The following is a 19,341-nucleotide window of genomic DNA, read 5'->3' on the forward strand; positions in this document are numbered from 1 at the left end:
TCTAATTTATAAAAACAAGTTGACAGGAAAGGGGATTTTTCTTTTCTGTATATGCTGTATGATCTGATTTAAAAAAATAAAAATAAAAAAAAACATATTTGTGAACATGGGTTGGCTTAAAGTAAACCTGTCATCCCGTGAGGCCTGATTCACACCTATGCAGGTTACAGTTTGCATATTGCAGGTGCATTTTGTGTTTTTCAATGCATGCTTTTCATCCATTGAAGTCTATGGTACCTAAAACCAAAAAAAAGTCCCTGGCCGTTTCCATAAAAAAAAACTACATCCATAGGAAACCATTTTAAATTGACTGTAGTGTGTTTTTGCAAAACTGAAAAAACGCTAAAAAATGCATAGGTGTGAACCAGGCCTTAAAGACATAAAAGTAAAACCCATGTCCTGTCTATTTATTATTCAGAAAAGTCTCCTCAGACCTTTCCAATTTGGTTTTCCCATACTACTAGGGGCCTTAATTTTGGGCAAATCCCTAACCAGCTGTCATTCTGCTTCCCTGTTCAATGAGAGTATGTCAGTGGCTAATAAGTACACTTTTATTTGACAAAGGCAAGTGGGTGGAGGTTGGCAGTCAGGAATGTCAATACCCCCCTAGTAGCTAACTAAAGATGGCCATAGACATATTTTTTTTTTATTCAGCCTGTGTACTAAAAAAAAAAATTAACTGCTTCCCCAAAAATAATATACAAACACAGATGGACAAATCTCCTGCTGCAACTATCATATTTTGACAGCCAGCCCTACCGGTTGTCGAAATACCCAAAAATCTGATTAAAAGGAGCTGCTGCTCAGCCAACAGCTTCTGCCTGGTTCCTTTAAATTTTCCACCAAAGGATATCAGGCGGGAGGATCCAATGTGGCCATCTACTAAACAAATTTTGTCTGGTTCTTCAGGGACTGGCCGAAATTTGTAAAGCGCATGGCCAGTCTAAATCAGAGAGTACAACAGAAGAGATATTTCTGGTTAAAAAGGTTAATATTTCAAATCAGACAGAGCTTTATATTACCCTGTGTAAATCTCCCCTACACTGTAAGATGAAACTTTACATTGTGGACTTTATTGGTGCAAAGTTAAATGGAGAGACAGAAGCAACTGCTCAGAACTGTGGACATTTTTTGGGTGTTCTGGGAAACTGCTCCGCTTTTGTTCGTTTTCGGTGTACAAGTTTTCATAAACCAGTGTCTGTTTCCTGTTAATGCAAAGATGCCAGCAGCTTAGAGATGTCGAAGGTTATGTTTTGTATTAAAATGATTAGCCCTGTATAGGTTAAATGCTTGATTATTATTATTACTATGGGTTTTTATACCACACAGACAATTTACACCTCGTTTTACGCAGTGTATATTCACATTAGCCCCTGCCCTCCAGGAGCTTCTATTCATACACATACTAGGGTCAGTTTAGGCTAGCTTCACATCTATGCGGTTACAGTTGATGCGGTTTTCGTTTTTGAAAATACAATTTTGATGTGTTTTTGCATAACATTTTCATGAGTTTGGCGTTTTTACTACCGATGCGTCCTCAGCTGTCAGTGGGGTTCCCCGTTGACATCTGAATATGAAAAAAAGAATTGCCCCTACCCATTCCATACCAGGCCCTTTGGGTCTGGTATGGAAAAAAGTCCCTGACCCTTTCCAAAAACTCAGAGGCTGAAAGACATATAGATGTGAACGCAGTGGCGGCTGGTGCTCAAAATTTTTTTTGGGGGGGCAATAAAAATTTTGAAAACAAATCATCAATTGCAGCCTGTGCCATCAAACGCTGCAACTGTGCCATCAATTGCAGCCACTGTGCCCATTAAACGCTGCCACTGTGCCCATTAAACGCTTCCATTAAACGCTGCCACTGTGCCCATTAAACGCTGCCACTGTGCCCATTTAATGCTGCCACTGTGTCATTTAATGCTGCCACTGTGCCCATTAAAGGCAGCCACTGTGCCAAATGCTGCCACTGTGCCCATCATATGCTGCCATTGTGCCCATCGGTAGAGAGGCGGTTTAGTGTTATAACCTGCGAGTGCCCAGCATGGCGCTCGCAGGTCACTTTTTTTTTTACGCCTATTAGAGCCTGTGGCTCTAATCAGGTGCTTCAAAAACACCCCCCGCAGCTGTAATTCAGGCGCCCGGCACCTAAAAAGGGGCGCCTGAATAGGGGGTGGCAGCGGCGGCCATAGATAGATTCATGCATTGGTGAGAGAGGGGGCGGCGCCGTGTGCACCCTTATGGACGCACCGCCACTGTGTAAATGTGTTCCATAAGAAACCATGATAAATGGACTGTAGTGCATTTCTGCAAACTGAAGAAACCCATAGGTGTGAACCTAGCCTTAGACAGGAAACAGTAAATTTACCATCATGTGTTTGGAGTGTGGGAGGAAACAGGAACTGGTAAAACCCACAAAAGCACAGGAAGAGCATGCAAGCGATGTTTTGATTGAAATCAGAACCAAGGGATTAACAGTACCAACTTTTATTTAAAAGCCTTAGTTAACACTAACTTATTTTTATTGACTTGTTTGCTTGTTTTTGTGGGATCACATAAAAAATTGAGAAATTGCAGTTTTGTTTTTGGTATCACAATGAAAACATTTCTGCTGTAAAAAAAAATAAAATAGGGATAGTTTGTATCACAGACCACCAGGAAGTCTAAGGTAAAATATACATTCATTTTAGACTGCTTATAACAAGCCTCTTTATCACTGGTGACCAAAGATTTTAAAAAAGGTGCTGTAAAGATTTCACAAGAAAGGGGCAGCACACCAAGACGTAAGGGGGCCCCATCAATTTTTGGCTATAGGGAACTTTGATTTTGAATTACAAGATTAGGTTGAAAAAATTTGGGTAGACTGACATTTTATGAAGCAAAATAAAATATATAATGGGCTCAAAAACTAACACGAGGCAACAGAACTGAACAAGTCTAATTTAGGAAACAAGAACCTGAGCGTAGTGAGTGGTGACTAAATCAGAGATCCAAGGGTCCAGATGGAATCAAATCTGCCTTAATGGTTCCTTATCCAATGCTGCCAGATATTCTTGAAAGCAGATTTTGTTGACTGTACCTAGAACTTGCAGCCAGAACAGGGTTGGAGCTTGCCAGTTATTTGGAAGGTATTATCACCTTTTTTTTTTTAAAATGAAATGCTAATCAAATGTTTTGCTTTTTCTACTATAAGCTCTAAAATCACTTATTGCAAAAATCTGTCTATCTGCAAAGATCTTCTTGGCTTTGTGGTATACCTCACAGAATGAGGCTGCATTTGCTGCTGTGGAGACTTCTGAATTTGGAAATGGAATGGGTGGATCACGATATGATCTGAATTTGCTCAGATTCTTTTCACACATAGAAGACTGTGTGCAGTACCCAGTGGTTTACAGCAACGCCTGGTGTATATGCATTGCTTTCATGGATGCAAGTAGTAGATTTTATATAGGAGACTAACTCAAGTCAAAACATTGTATTTCACTTTGGATAGAGCCAGGATATGTCAGAGGCTGTGCCAGATTTTTATTGCAGTCTTTATCCATACTAGAAAGGTTTCCCTCACTCCCTGTTAGGACAGGCAACAATATGAAATCTCCAACCGAGACAAAACCCAAGGTACATACCCTGTTTCCTCGAAAATAAGACCTAGTGTGATTGTCAGTGGTGGCTGCAATATAAGCCCTACCCCCCAAATAAGCCCTACCATGTTTCCCCGAAAATAAGCCCTACCCTGAAAATAAGACCTACAAGGACTTTAACTAGGGCTTATTTGGGGGGTAGGGCTTATATTGCAGCCATCACCGACAATCACGCTAGGTCTTATTTTCGGGGAAACAGGGTATCAAAGTGGTTTTAAAAGCAAAAGATTTTTACCTTCATGCACTCTCTGCATAAAGGTAACAAACCTTTTGGGTGCAGGTCCCCTCCTCTTTTCTTATACTTACCTGAGCTTGTTCGTAATCCAGAGCTTCCCCCCCCCCCCCCACTGAACAGCCATTGGCGCCTGCTTCTGTCAATCACAGTAATTGAGCAAAGAGTGGGGGGCAGGGCCGAGCCGTGCTCTTTACGTCAATGGACACACAGGGCGCAGCTCAAGATCGAGCTTGCATAAGTGCCCCCATGGCAAGCCGCTTGCTATGGGGCATTCAGCAGGGGGGAGGGGCCAGGAGAAGCAGCGAGACACACCTGAAGAGGAGGATTGGGGCTGCTTTATGTAAAGCCATTGCACGGAGCAGGTAAGTACTGTACGTTTATTTAAAAAAATAGGTTTACAATGACTTTAATCGTACAGTCCAGATAACAGAATTGATTGTTAGGCCATGGGTTATATGCCCCTAACTTTTTGGATAACTGGACACTAGTAAAAGCTTTGCTGGGACCGGACCCCCTTCCCCAGTATATTTATATAACCCTGTGCACACCTTGAGGCTCCAGTATTTGCTATTGACCTTAAGTGATGACCCATTTCTCCTAGTTTTCACCAGTTTTCCTTCTTCAAATTACACTTCTATCAAGATCTGATTGCTTATTGCCTTTTGGTTCACTTGCAGTTTTCAGATTGTTACCCTTGATGTATAGTACATCAGGGGAAAAGTACCTGGACCTTGCAACAGGACTCGTACATCTTAGCAGAGGATACTGAAGATTTTTCATGACCAACATTTCATGAAGTAATTTCTTGCTGGCTACAGTGGGCTCATTGGTCGAGGCAGGGTGTACTAGTATCTGGCTAGAGATGTTACGTTCTTCAGAATCGAACACCTTTTCGGTGTCTAAAGACGCTATAACCCGTTGTCCACTGTTATCACTGAGTGATAGAGAGATTTAGAAAGAGGCGGCGGATGTTCATATTTGTACCCTTCCAGGCATGAACCCCGTTTGAACTACATGGATTACATCCTCGAGTACCCCAGATAGACAATTGGCCAATATCTTAGCCAGGATTTTGGCATCAACATTAAGGAGAGATATTGATCGGTACGAGGAGCACTCCTCAGGGTTCTTCCCCGACTTGGGTACCAGTACCACCACTGCCTCTGACATAGAATCAGGTAGGGCCTCCTGTAGAAAGAATTGTTTAAATTATAACGTAAGCCTAGGGGCAAGCAAGTTCAAGTGCTGCGTATAAAACTCGGTGGAAGTCCGTCCATCCCCGGGGTATTCCCTGACTTGAGCCGAGTCATAGCCAGCTGGACCTCTTCTAAAGCAATGTCTTGTTCTAGATTAGCACATTTATCAGCGTCAAGTCTGGGAAGGGCAATCCCGTCCCGATACATATATAGGGCAGAGGTATTATAGGTCACACGGGATGAATACAGTTGTTTGTAGTAACTAACAAACCTATTTATGTCAACGGGCGACCTCAGTAGTCCCCCATCCTGATCCTTGACTCCGCTAATGTGTGTTGTGGCGAATTGGCCCTTGGCAAGCCATGCCAACATCCTACCATTCTTAATGCCATGTTCAAATATTCTCTGCGCTGTACCCAGCATAGATTTTTGGGTCAAGTCCATTTGAAGCAAGGATAGCCGCTGCAATGCAACCTGCCAGGCCCCATACACAGTAGAGTTAGGGTCAGCAACATAGACAGCCTCCTTCGCACCAACCTCAACCTCCAACTCATCTAATGACTGTGCAGCAGCCTTATGAGCTGCTGCAATACAGAAGGTATAAGCACCGTGGGACCAGGCCTTGAAGGCATCCCAGACAGTCACCGGGTTGGTAGAATTGGCATTATCAATCCAATACTGGCATACACCTTTCTGCACACTCTCCTGAACCGCAGGATCCTCTATCCAGTACCTGGACAGCCTCCACAGCCTCTCTCCCAGAAACCCTGAACCTCAGCTTGATGCGTGGTCCGAGACACCCCTGGGAATGATGGTGACCTTGGACACCCTGTCAAGCATGGTGCGGTTGGCAAAAATTAAGTCAATGCGCGAGAATGTCCGATAGGACGCTGAGTGACATGAAAACTCCCGAAGGGTAGGATGAAAGTGTCGCCAGGCATCCACCAGATCGAAAGCACTCGCCCACTGGGCCAGGCTGGGAGACCATAGGGAGGCAGAGGTAATCCTGTCCAGATCCGGAGTAGGTGTCATATTAAAGTCCTCCAGGAAAAGCACTTCATCCACCCCATATGCCATCACTAATTGCATAACAGTACCAAGTAAAAAGATATCCCCAGGGGGCGGTAAGTATAGACCCACTAGTACCAGGGGAACGTCCTCTTAGAGGGCATGTATCACTATATATCGGCCACCCGGATCTAATTTAAGGTCCAGAAGCTTAAATGGGAGCGATCTATGAATCAATATGCTGACCCGCCTGGAGTAGCCGGAGTGCGTATCATGGTAATGCGAGCCAACCCATGCCCGTTTAAGGCCTAGAATGCTTGACCCCACAAGGTGTGTCTCCTGCAAAATGACAATATGAGGATTATATTTTTTAAGGTAGTTGAACACTAAAGATCTCTTAACTGCGGAGTTGAGACACCGTACATTCCAGGAGATGACAGAGACAGTTGACATGAGATTAGGGTCACATAAATATATCTCATATATATGAGCACACACTCCAGCATCCCAAGGGGTTTCAGGAGGAGGGGCCCGCCCCAACAGAGCCAGCCCCTCACCAAAGACATCCCTCAGCAGCAACCTATTGCCATGTAGTATATCAAAGTGAAATAGACCATGCCATAAAGGAACAACGTGTTGGTGTAAAACAAAAACCCATAACAGAAAGTAACATAACATAAAAAAAAAAACCATGTCCAACTAGGGTCTGCAGCTGCCGACCGTCCCTTCCCCCCACCCCGCAGAGCCCACATATCATGGGACCGCTTGGATCCTCTTTAACCAGCCCAAAGGCAACCGTAACCTGGGACGTGTATCAAAACGGGAGTAAAAATCACCCCATAGAAGTCTCTAGTTCTGTCCTCCTTCTGGAGCTTCTATTGGAGAAAGAAATAAAGTTCCCAGCAGGAGATGCTGGGAAAGGATTTATTATTACCCGAGTCAGAATATTCACTCGGACCAGGCCGGGGGCACAAAACTTCAGCAGCTGTTGCACAGTTCCCTCGACAGCCTGCGAGAGATCTCAAAACCGAGAGAGGCCCTTCAAACTTGTAGAGACAATGCAGGGTAAATGAAGAGAGCCCCAGCAAAAGGAAACAAAAGGTGGAAAACAAGGTAGCGGGATCCCAGGGCTCTCAACCCAGTGATAGCAGCCAAAGGTGTACTAGTCAGACTATAGTGCTGACCAGGGTCCTCATCCCTTTGGGGGTAGGTACTCCAGCCAGGACACTGCATCTTTGGAAGAATTAAAGAACCAAACTGCCTCACCATCAACGACTCTAAGTTTGGCCGGGAAAAGGACACTGTACTTTACCCCTCTGGTACGGAGTACAACTTTAACCGAATCAAATGACCGATGAAGTTTTTGCGTTTCAATCGAGTAGTCTGGGAACAGCATTAATCGATTATTCTGATAGTGTAGCTCACCTGCAGCTCTGGCCGCCCTCAGTATCTTATCCCAGTCTCTTAAATTGAGGAGCCGGAGGATAAAGGTGCATGGGGGAGCCCCGGCTGCTGCGGCATGCTCTCTCCACTGTGAAGTAGGGGGATAGCTGGGCTGCAGGCAGTAAGGAGCACATAAGACCCTCCACAAAGACTGTCGGGTTCTTCCCCCCAGCTCCCTCGGCTAGCCGATACGGATAGTGTTCCTCCGGCAACGTTTTTCCGCATCCTCGGCTCTGTGCTCCAGGGTTCTCACATTAGACTGAAACGTGCAGGGGGCGCCATCATGCTCTGCCCCCATGTTCTCAACATGGCCTATCTGTCCCTCTGCAGCAGTGAGGCGGGAGTGGACCTTGTCCATGTCCTGCCGGATACGGCCCACATCCAGTTGCACTGCCTCAATTCTACTGGTGAGGGTAGTTTGGCACAAAGCAACAGCCGATTACCATGATGCAATAGCCGCCATGACCTCCGGGATCCCTGGTGAGGAGGAGGCGGGCATCTCTGATGCGTCTGTCTGGGACGCCATGCTTGCCGTCGCCACCTGGGCCTAGGTCGGAGCTCCGGGCCGGTTATGATGGGTATCTCCGGTGGGAAACGGATCCTCCTGGTACCTTTCCCTCTGCCCCATGACTTAGAAGGCATCCGCCGTCTTCCCAGCAGCACGGGGCAGCACAATACTCAGGTATGGGTAAGATTAGGATAAAACTTCAGCAGAGCTCCGGGAAAGACGTCCGGTCACTCTACCATCTTGGACATGCCCCCAACTTCTTTTGTTTAGAATTGCCAACTGCCTACCCTTGGTACCTGCAGACCTTCGATCTAGTATATCCTCTTCATAACACCCTGACTCTTGCACTTCCTGTGCACTCTGCTTTGCAAGAAGTTGTTCTTTGTCACCTGCAGTGAATTTCTCTGTCTCTCTTGGCCTTCCTCTCACCCATGCAGAACCCTCCCCTTATGTTCAGAGAGGTTACTTACCTAAAAGATCCTCTGTAGGAACAGAATCTCACCTTTTTTTTTTTTTTTTTTTTTTTTTGTGAGCCCCCTCTTTTTTTGTACGTTTCATAGGGAAAGTATTCTGAAAGTCAGTCCTCCTTGCTTCCCTGGAGCTTGTCTTCTGTAGCAATGTCATGTTCCATCCCCATGTCCTACCTTGAAGGCATGTTAATTTACAATTCACCTTTTGGGTGGAGTCAGGACTGTCATCTCTAGCTGCCCTGTCACGTCTTCCCTTGAGAATGGACCCCTTCTCAGTTTCCTTACAGACCTGTAGACCTATAAAAGCATTTATCCCTTGCAGTGTAGGAGCAATCTCACTGCAAAGGAAGATCTTTTCCTTACCCCAGAGATGGGCTTAAATACATTTGAATACAACCAGAGCCTTGTGTACACTGTGGAAACCCATCAGCAACCATCTTTCATTGTTGAAGACTGCTGCATTGTGATATCTAATTGACTTTCCTGAGTTACTGCATTTACATATTTGTATTGCCCTTTGCACAATCCTATTAAATAAACCCATAAGACTACATAAAAGCCTTAAGCTCTGTAGGTACACTGATCACAGCTTGATATCCAAAACATCTAACCCCTTTTTTAATAAACAAGAAAGAGTCTGAAAAGATTGAAAAGCCTCTTTTTCACAAGCGTTATTTTCCATCTCACAGCATCCAGCTAATTGAGACATTCGCGTTTCATAGCTGAATTATTCCTCAAATACATAGACTCTTAATTCTGAGCAATATAATGGTCCTTTCAGGCACCAACTTCATAAATCCTCTCTTTATTCCTACAATGAAATCAGCACAGATATAGATTTTTAGCACTTACTGAATAGAATAAAAACAGTCCTGTGATGGCTCCATATTTTTTGCAGTTGTGCAGGAGTTTAATGAGTTTTATCCTGCACACTGAGTTATTTAAACATATCGACCAGTTTGTCAGAGAGTGACATCTTTCCCTCTGATACCCTGTAAACACCTTATACAATCACATATCATGATAATGCTAAATTACTTGGTAAATACAATAATCTCTTATTTGTGATACAGTGGCTCAGGTCAGATAGAAACGGAACGTTTGCAGCTCTCAGAAATACACATCAGTGATGTAGGTATGCAAGGTTTAAAATAAAGTCTCCACATTTAGTAAAATGTGGAAAATTGCTTAAACTGGAGTCTGATGTTTTTTGTTTTTTTTTTTTCAAATCTTTTTTTATTTATTTAAACAAACAACAAAGACAAACAAAACAACACATTATACACATTGTGCCAAAATATAAATACAGGTTCAAGATCCAATCACACTGCTTTGCATCATTCAATTAAGAAAAAAAGAAAGAAAAAGAAAAAGAATTAACAAAATTAACAAAAAGGTAGGGCTATGTTCTAAGCCATATCATTTGTAAAATGTTATATTTATCCACATCTAATGTAGCAAAAGTAAACTTTTGTTCCCTACTATCCACAGTGGCCCCAAGCATCCTGTATATAAAGACATATATATTATAATAATCAATAACCCCCATGGCAGTGGCGGCTGGTGAAGTTTTAGGATGGGGGGGCGCCAGACCCCGCCCTTCCTTTTTGACTCCTCCCACTTGGTGAAAATGGGCATGGTTTCAGCGAAATAGTGGGCATGGCTCTAAGGTGGTGTGGTTAGCGTCTGAGATAAACGAGGGAGAGAGGGATGGAGGGACAGCAGGCCCAGATCCTACACAACAATAGAAATGTTTATTCTAGAAAGTTTAACAATCAGCAGATAAAGATATTCCAAACACCTGGTGTTAGCACTTCAATCATCCCGGCACCATGATTGTTATGGTGTCAGGATGATTGAAGCGCATTATTTCTACCATTACATTGTAATATAAAATTAAATCATTCAACTCACCATAATGCAGAATCAGTGGGAGCCCCAAGTGTGTCACCTGCCACCAGATGCCATCAGGTGTCCCCAGTGGAGTCTGTCCTTACATGCAGCCTGTGTCACACAAAATGCAGCCTCCTGTGTCCCCCAAATGCAGCCGCCCGTGTCCCCCAAATGCAGCCGCCCGTGTCCCCCAAATGCAGCCGCCCGTGTCCCCCAAATGCAGCCGCCCGTGTCCCCCAAATGTAGCCGCCCGTGTCCCCCAAATGCAGCCGCCCGTGTCCCCCAAATGCAGCCGCCCGTGTCCCCCAAATGCAGCCGCCCGTGTCCCCCAAATGCAGCCGCCCGTGTCCCCCAAATGCAGCCGCCCGTGTCCCCCAAATGCAGCCGCCCGTGTCCCCCAAATGCAGCCTCCCGTGTCCCTCAAATGCAGCCTCCTGTGTCCCTTAAATGCAGCATGTGTCCCCCAAATGCAGCCTCCTGTGTCCCCCAAATGCAGCCTCCTTTGTCCCCCAAGTGCAGCATGTGTCCCTTAAATTCAGCCTCCTGTGTCCCCCAAATGCAGCCTCCTGTGTCCCCCAAATGCAGCCTCCTGTGTCCCCCAAATGCAGCCTCCTGTGTCCCCCAAGTGCAGCATGTGTCCCTTAAATTCAGCCTCCTGTGTCCCCCAAATGCAGCCTCCTGTGTCCCCCAAATGCAGCCTCCTGTGTCCCCCAAATGCAGCCTCCCGTGTCCCCCAAATGCAGCCTCCCGTGTCCCCCAAATGCAGCCTCCCGTGTCCCCCAAATGCAGCCTCCCGTGTCCCCCAAATGCAGCCTCCCGTGTCCCCCAAATGCAGCCTCCCGTGTCCCCCAAATGCAGCCTCCCGTGTCCCCCAAATGCAGCCTCCCGTGTCCCCCAAATGCAGCCTCCCGTGTCCCCCAAATGCAGCCTCCCGTGTCCCCCAAATGCAGCCTCCCGTGTCCCCCAAATGCAGCCTCCCGTGTCCCCCAAATGCAGCCTCCCGTGTCCCCCAAATGCAGCCTCATGTGTCCCTTAAATGCAGCCTCATGTGTCCCTTAAATGCAGCCTCATGTGTCCCTTAAATGCAGCCTCATGTGTCCCTTAAATGCAGCCTCATGTGTCCCTTAAATGCAGCCTCCTGTGTCCCCCAAATGCAGCCTTGCCTGTGTCACATCGAACCCCCCCTGGGAGCACAGCGGTATTACTTACCTTGCTGTGTGGTGTCCTCTCCTGTCCTGCGGTGTCCTCTTCCACAGCGGCAATGGAGAGGTCTGTCCTTTCCTCTTAGTACTTCCTGTTTCCTTTCTCCGGGGCGCAATGAGAGAATGAAAACGGGAAGTGGCATTAAACTGAGATGTCAATGAAACCTCCCGGCCGTAGATATATATTACTACAAGTGCCAGGCAGAAGCTACTTCGGAAAGCGCCACAAGGCGGGCTAAACGCCCGCAAATGAAGGGCCACTTCTGCAATCTTGTGATTGCATAGATGCGGCGCTTCCCATAAGTGCCCTGTGTCTGGCATCGCACTGTGTCCAGCGTCCAAACACAGTGCACTTAAGGCCCTTTTTTGTCTTTTTTTGTCTTTTTTTTTTTTAAAGGGCCAGTATTAAAAAAAATTATTTTTTTTGACTACCTGGATCGGAGGGGGTGGCGCCCATGCACCCCCTATGGACGGGCCGCCATTGCCCCATGGGCATTAGATGCCGTATACAGCTTATCCAGCCACTTTGCCCATACCGTATCATATTTACTAGAACAGCCACTGTTGATGTAGGTATCTCTAAACAGTGGGAGATTATTATTTACTAGGGATGGGTGAACGGTTCGGCCCAAGCTTTGGTTGTTCGGCGGACAACGAATAATATGCGGTGTTCGCGGCAAATTCGAAAGCCGCGGAAACCCGTTAGAGTCTATGGGACACTAACATGAAAAACCAAAAGTGCTCATTTTGAAGGCTTATATGTAAGTTATTGCCATAAAAAGTGTTTGGGGACCTGGGTCCTGCCCCAGGGGTCATGTATCAATGCAGAAAAAAGTTTTAAAAACTAACGCTTTTTCAGGAGCAGTGATTTTAATAATGCTTACAGTGGAACAATAAAAATGAAATATTCCTTTAAATATCATGCCTGAGGGGTGTCTATAGTATGCCTGTAAAGTGACGCAGTTTTCCCGTGTTTAGAACAGTACCACAGCAAAATGACATTAGGAATGACATAAAGGAAAAAATGTAATTTAAAACTGATCGTCGTATCCCTTCAATATAGTTAAAACTCATTGAAAAAAATGGCATGGGTCCGACCCCCCCCCCCAGTCCACTACCAGGCCCTTACTACCAGGCCCTTTGGGTTTGGTATGAATATTAAGGGGAACCCCGAACCACAATTTAAAAAAAAATTGCATGAGAGTCCCCCCAAAATCCATACCAGGCCTTTTAGGTCTGGTATGGATATTAAGGGGAGACCTACGACAATTTTCTTTTTAAAAATGGCGTAGGGGTCCTCCTGAAATCCATACCAGACCCTTCAGGTCTGGAATGGATTTTAAGGGGAACCCTGTGCCAAAACAAAGAAAATGGCGTAGGGGTCCCCCCAAAATCCATATCCATGACCCTTATCCAAGCACGCAACCTGGCAGGCCGCAGGAAAACGGGGGGGTGAGAGAGCCCCCCCCTTGAACCATACCAGGCCACATGCCCTGTCAACATGGAGACCAGGTGCTTTGGGGGGCTACTCCAAAGCATCCTCCCCATGTTGAGGGCATGTGGCCTAGTACGGTTCAGGAGGAGGGGGGCCGCTCTCTCGTCCCCCCTCTTTTCCTGCGGCCTGCGCAAAAACTGCAGAGATGATCAAATACCACCAAAAGAAAGCTCTATTTGTGGGAAAAAAAGGACGTCAATTTTGTTTGGGTCGCACGACCGCGCAATTGTCAGTTAAAGCGACGCAGTGCCAAATTGCAAAAAGTGCTCTGGTCAGGAAGGGGGTAAAATCTTCTGGGGCTGAAGCGGTTAAAATTACTGCTCCTGAAAAAACTTATGTTTTTAAAACTTTTTTCTGCATTGATACATGTCTCCTGGGCAGGACCTGGGTCCTCAAACACTTTTTATGGCAATAACTTGCATATAAGTCTTTAAAATGAGCACTTTTGATTTTTCATGTTCGTGTCCCATAGACTTTAACCGCGTTTGCGTGTTCGTCCAAATTTTTTGCCTGTTCGCAAGTTCTGGTGCGATCCGAACCGGGGATGTTCGGCCCTATTATTTACCAATTGTTTCTAGTATAAAAGCATAGGAGAAGAAGATTTCTTCCAATGTAAAGCAATGGCTTTTCTCGCATAGAATAATGTATTATTATCAAACACTTGCTCAGATGCTGTAGGGAGAACAGCATCCACCAGGCCCAGCAAACATACAGACATTGAGACCGGCAAAGTAGCAGAAGTAATAGTGTTCAACAAGTCCACCACTTCCACCCAAAAAATAACTATGTATGGACAGGACCAGAAGATGTGTGTGAAATCCCCCTGAGCCACTCCACACTGCCAACACTCAGAAGAGCACAAAGGATTTATCTTCTGAAGCCTTTGTGGTATGATATTTGCTCTATGTACCAATTTAAATTGGATCATACGGTCTCTCAAGGATACCAGAGATCGCAGAGGGAAATCCCACACACTCCTCCAATCTTCCATGTCCAGATCCGGTATGTCTTGCATCCACCTAACTCTAATGCCGCGTACACACAGGCAGACTTTTCGACCGGTCTGGTCCGACGGTCTATCCGATGGACTTCCGATGGACTTTCCGAACAAACGGACTTGCCTACACACGATCACACCAAAGTCTGACGGATTTGTACATGATGACGTATGACCGGACTAAAATAAGGAAGTTGATAGCCAGTAGCTAATAGCTGCCCTAGCGTCGGTTTTCGTCCGTCGGACTAGCATAGAGACGAGCGAACTTTTCGATAGAAATTGGGTCCGGCGGAGTTCCGACGTAAAGATTTAAAACATGTTCCAAATCTAAAGTCCGTCAGATTTTCGAGCGAAAAAGTTCGCTGCAGGTCCGATGAAGCCCACACACGGTCGAATTGTCCGCTCGTGTGTACGTGGCATAAGACCCTCTAATGGCAGGAGGGAAATTAAAATAAGATTAGGATACAGTCTCGAAGGCGGACCTCTCAGAACATTCAGACCTAAGTACTGATTCTAGAGTCGATTGTATAATCATTAAACTATCTTGTGGAAACTGAGCATGAAAGTATGGGAAAGCTGGAAATATCTAAATAAAAGGGAACTAGGCAAATAAATGTTGAGGTAAGTGTGGCGAAAGTTGACAATTTTCGATCAGTAACCACCTGAGAAAGTGGTTCAATATTATACTTGGTCCATGCAATGGGCTCTGGTAATTTACAAAATTGGGGAAGAGTAGGATTAAGCCATAGGGGGGCATTCAGGGAAATCACATCTTTTAGGATATTGCTCGCATCTAAGGCCAGTCTCCCAACTCAAATAGTGGTGAGCATTGAGGCAGTCAACTGGTAGGGTGCCCTGTGGCCCCTAAATACAAGTACCTTAAGAGCTTCTATAGAACCTACCAACGCTGCTTACAACCAAGTAGAAGAATTAGGTAAATCTGGACTTAGCCACCATCTGAAAAAGCTAAACACCCCCCCGGTCACAAGGGCGCATCACAGTGGTTAGTTTATACCTGGAGTTCTTTGATCACCATAAAAAAGAATGTAAAAAGGGAGACAGGGAGCCACTGAGGAGAGTGTCTAAAAAGATATATACATTTTGGTATAATTTTCATTTTTAAAAGATTAATATGTCCTAGTAAGGATATTGGTAAAGACTTTCACGCTTTCAACTTTGACCCAATATCTCCCAAGATTGGGGTCAGATTCAAGGAAGTAAATTCAAAAGCTAAAAGCTTGGCCGGAACTTATAACTCCTAGGTATTTGAAATTCTCTACCCACTTCAATGGAGTATGCTTCGAAACCATGCTACGAGCCTTGATGTCTATTGGGAACAGCAAGGACTTAGGCCAATTTACCTTCAGCCCAGTAACCGTTGAAAAGGGATCCAATATCTGTGGGGCCCCTTGGAGAGAGGGTCCAGCGTCGTTCAAAAATAATAAAAGACCATCTGCATACAAGGCTACCGCACCTCCAATGCTACCCCTTTATGTTGGGTGAAATACGGAGTCGGATGTCTAGATTTGGAGCCCCACCCCCACCCCTGTACCCTTTTCTTTATGCACATATTTGATTTAGCTGATGATTTTCATTGGCTGAGAAGGTAGCAGTGGTTACAGACACCTATCAAATTAAGTAGGTCAGATAACAGGTGGTCACATACATACATACATACAACCTCTTTCCGTATATTATTTGTTCTGGAGTCAGAAACTTTTTTTAAATGCTAACACAGGTTAGCTCCCCTTCACTATCAGACTGCCAGACTCATCTACTTTACTAACTGCTAAGTGTATGCCACCCCTCTCCGCCAATAACTACACTGGCTTCCTACTGCCTAACAAATACATTTTTCAAATACGAACATCAACATACAAATTTGTCCAAAACTCTGGGCCTATACAACATCACCAGTCTTGTCTCAATATATTACCCAAATTTCCCTTGCTGCTCTTCCCATTACCTCCTGCTGTCTAGCTCCCTTATCTCCTCCTCTCATGCTCGACTCCAGGACTTGTCTAGGGCCTCTCCCATCCTCTGGAACTACCTACCCCAATTGTCCAACTGTAGGCAATGCCTAAAAACTCCTCTCTCCAGGGAAGCCTATCCTGCCTTCATGTAAAAACAAAACTAACTCATTCCATTTGTACCACTTGCCCCTCCCTATTGTAAGCTTTCACAAGCAGGGGCCTCTTTACACTTCTGTATTGAATTGTAGCATAAACCTACTGTCTCCCTTTATATTGTAAAGTGGTGTGCAAACTGTTGGTTCTATATAAATTCTGTATAACAGTCATAGCAACCCCAGCAACCCAATACTGTTGAAGCTGGAGGAGGCGGGTGTAAGCTAATAACATGTCCAAGCCCCTTTTTTCACTGCTGCAGATTTGAAAGCCAAACAACTGGTCCAGTACCAAGTGAGGGGCAGGGGAAAGCATGGGCCCAAATCCAGGAAGGATATTCTACTTTAAACTAATGCAAAGGGAGGGGGGGTGAGTTTAGGTAAAGGGTATGTAAACTCTTATTATTGAATGTCTCCTGTTTGCTCTCCTTTGGTCTGCTAAACCAGCATTGAAATTGCTTTGTTATATCTGTTTAATAACTGTAAATATACCTGTTGATCTTCTCAGAATTTGAACTTCAAAATTAAACCTCAAAGTTCCACAGTCTCTGAGTTGTGAAGATAAAGACAGAGGGAGGTATTTACCCTTTAACCGTGTGAATCTGCCCCATGACAAAACAAGGGCCCATCTCTTTAATGGAAATTCCTTTAGGGATGCAAAATTTAGCAAAATTGTACAAACTATTAACACATGTTTTATATATATATATATATATATATATATATATATATATATATATATATATATATATAAATAACACACAGAGTGGATGTGTTAATAGTTTGTACAATTTTGCTAAATTTTGCATCCCTAAAGGAATATATTTATTTATTATCATTTTTAAATGGTATTGCTTCATGTCAGGGCCCCATAAAAGTGGCATGGTTTGCAATGGCTATAGTTAATCCTTGCCTTCACTTCTATGAAGAGACCCAGAGAATAGGGATGAGCCAAACAGCCCCCGGTTCGGTTCGCACCAGAACCTGCGAACGGACCGAAAATTCGCACGAACGTTAGAACCCCATTGACGTCTATGGGACTCGAACGTTCGAAATCAAAAGTGCTCATTTTAAAGGCTAATTTGCATGGTATTGTCCTAAAAAGGGTTTGGGGACCCGGGTCCTGCCCCAGTGTACATGTATCAATGCAAAAAAAAATTTAAAAACTGACGTTTTTTCGGGAGCAGTGATTTTAATTAAGCTTAAAGTTAAAAAAAAAAGGGGTAGATTTCATCTCACTTCCTGTTGTCTCCTTCCGTTTGCAAGTAGGAGTCGTTTGTAAGTTGGATGTTTGAAAGTAGGGGCCTGCCCTATATACTCAGCAGAAATTTGGGCCTTAGGTGTTGTTGTGGCCACAACACTTTAAGCCCTCAGAGGGCCCTGCTGTGAAATATTAGATCAAGAATTGTAATTACATGCCCCTGTTGAACCGCCTTTGGTGGTGGTGGTGCTAGTACCACAACACTGTAAGTCCTCACTCGCTCTTGGTGGGCGCAGAAACAGGCCCTGCTGTTAAATATTAGATCAAGAATTGTAATTACATGCCCCTGTTGAACAGGGACTGAAAAATTGGGCCTTAGGCACTGGTGCTGGTGCCACAACACTGCAACCCCTCACAGACACTCTAGTTGGAACGCAGGAACGAGCCCTGCTGCAAAGTATTGCATCAAAAATTGTAATTACACGCCCCTGTTAAACAGGGGCTGAAAATTGGGCCTTAGGCACTGGTGGTGGCGCCCAGAACCAAAAATGTTCTTACAAGCGATCAGCGTGATCATTGAGGAGGAAGAGGATAATTACTCAGGATAGTCACTCAGCATCAGCATAGGCAGTCTTTGAAGGGATCTGAGATTTCAAAAAAAATTATTCGGTTACATCAGCATCAGGTGCTTGGTAGCTGGTGGTGATCCAAGACTGATTCATTTTTATGAAGGTCAGTCGATCGACCGAGTCGGTGGACAGACGCACCCTGTGATCGGTTACAAAGTCTCCAGCAGCACTGAATGTGCGTTCCGAAAGAACGCTGGATGCAGGACAGGCCAGTAGCTCAATTGCATACTGTGCAAGCTCTGGCCAGTGATCCATCCTCAAGACCCAGTAACCCAGAGGATTTTCGGTGGGAAAGGTGTCCAAGTCAGATCTTGCCCCTAGGTATTCCAGCACCATGTAAAACAGACGTTGGCGATTGTTGCTGGAACCGATCATACCTTGGGGCTGCGGACCAAAAAATTGTCTGAACGCATCAGTCAGACTGCCACCTTCTCCACCGCTCGCTCTTTGACTGACCGAAGCCTCAGCAACACGTTGTCCAGAAACAGGAGTTTGTAACCTTTTTGCACAGACCTTTCTGCAAGGCCTCCCGAAGATGTTTCATCCTCTGCTCCCTCTGCGATGGCAAGATAAGGTCCGCAACCTTACCCTTGTAACGTGGATCAAGGAGGGTTGCCAGCCAGTATTGGTCCTTCTCCTTGATACCACGAATACGAGGATCCTTACGCAGGCTTTGCAGGATCAGGGAGGCCATGCAGCGTAGGTTTGCTGAGGCATTCGGTCCGGAGTCCTCTGGGTCACTAATGGGTCACGACATGGTCCGCAGCCACCTCCTCCCAGCCACGTACAAGTCCATGTGTTTCTAGGGACTGATCCCTTAAAGACTGCTGCTGATGCTGAGTGCCAGGCTCCACCTCCATACTGACACAATCCTCCTCCTCCTCTTCCTCCTCCTCGTCCTCTTCCTGTGTGATCGGCGGGCACGCAGGAACACTGTCTGGATAAAGGGGGCCTTGAGAGCTAAGGAAGTCCTCCTCTTCCTGCCTCTGTTCTGCCTCAAGTGCCCTGTCCATTATTCCACACAGCGTGTGCTCCAACAGGTGGACAAGGGGGACAGTGTCACTGATGCATGCCCTGTCACTGCTCACCATCCTCGTGGCCTCCTCAAATGGTGACAGGACAGTGCATGCATCCCTGATCATGGCCCACTGGCGTGGGGAAAAAAAAACAAGCTCCCCTGACCCTGTCCTGGTGCCATAGTCGCACAGGTACTCATTGATGGCCCTCTGCTGCGTGTGCAGCCGCTGCCGCATGGCCAACGTTGAGTTCCACCTGGTGGGCATGTCACAGATTAGGCGATT

At 45.5% G+C, this 19,341-nt stretch overlaps 1 protein-coding gene across 8 annotated transcripts in view; it reads left to right on the plus strand.

Moving 5' to 3' along the window:
* LOC141107939 (leucine-rich repeat and fibronectin type III domain-containing protein 1-like protein) overlaps positions 1-19,341 on the plus strand; it is a 920,596-nt gene that overhangs the window by 797,648 nt on the left and 103,607 nt on the right. The gene's annotated exons all lie outside the window — the stretch shown is intronic.

The sequence above is a fragment of the Aquarana catesbeiana genome, linkage group LG09 (genome assembly GCF_042186555.1).
Source record: "Aquarana catesbeiana isolate 2022-GZ linkage group LG09, ASM4218655v1, whole genome shotgun sequence".
Lineage (NCBI taxonomy): Eukaryota > Metazoa > Chordata > Amphibia > Anura > Ranidae > Aquarana > Aquarana catesbeiana.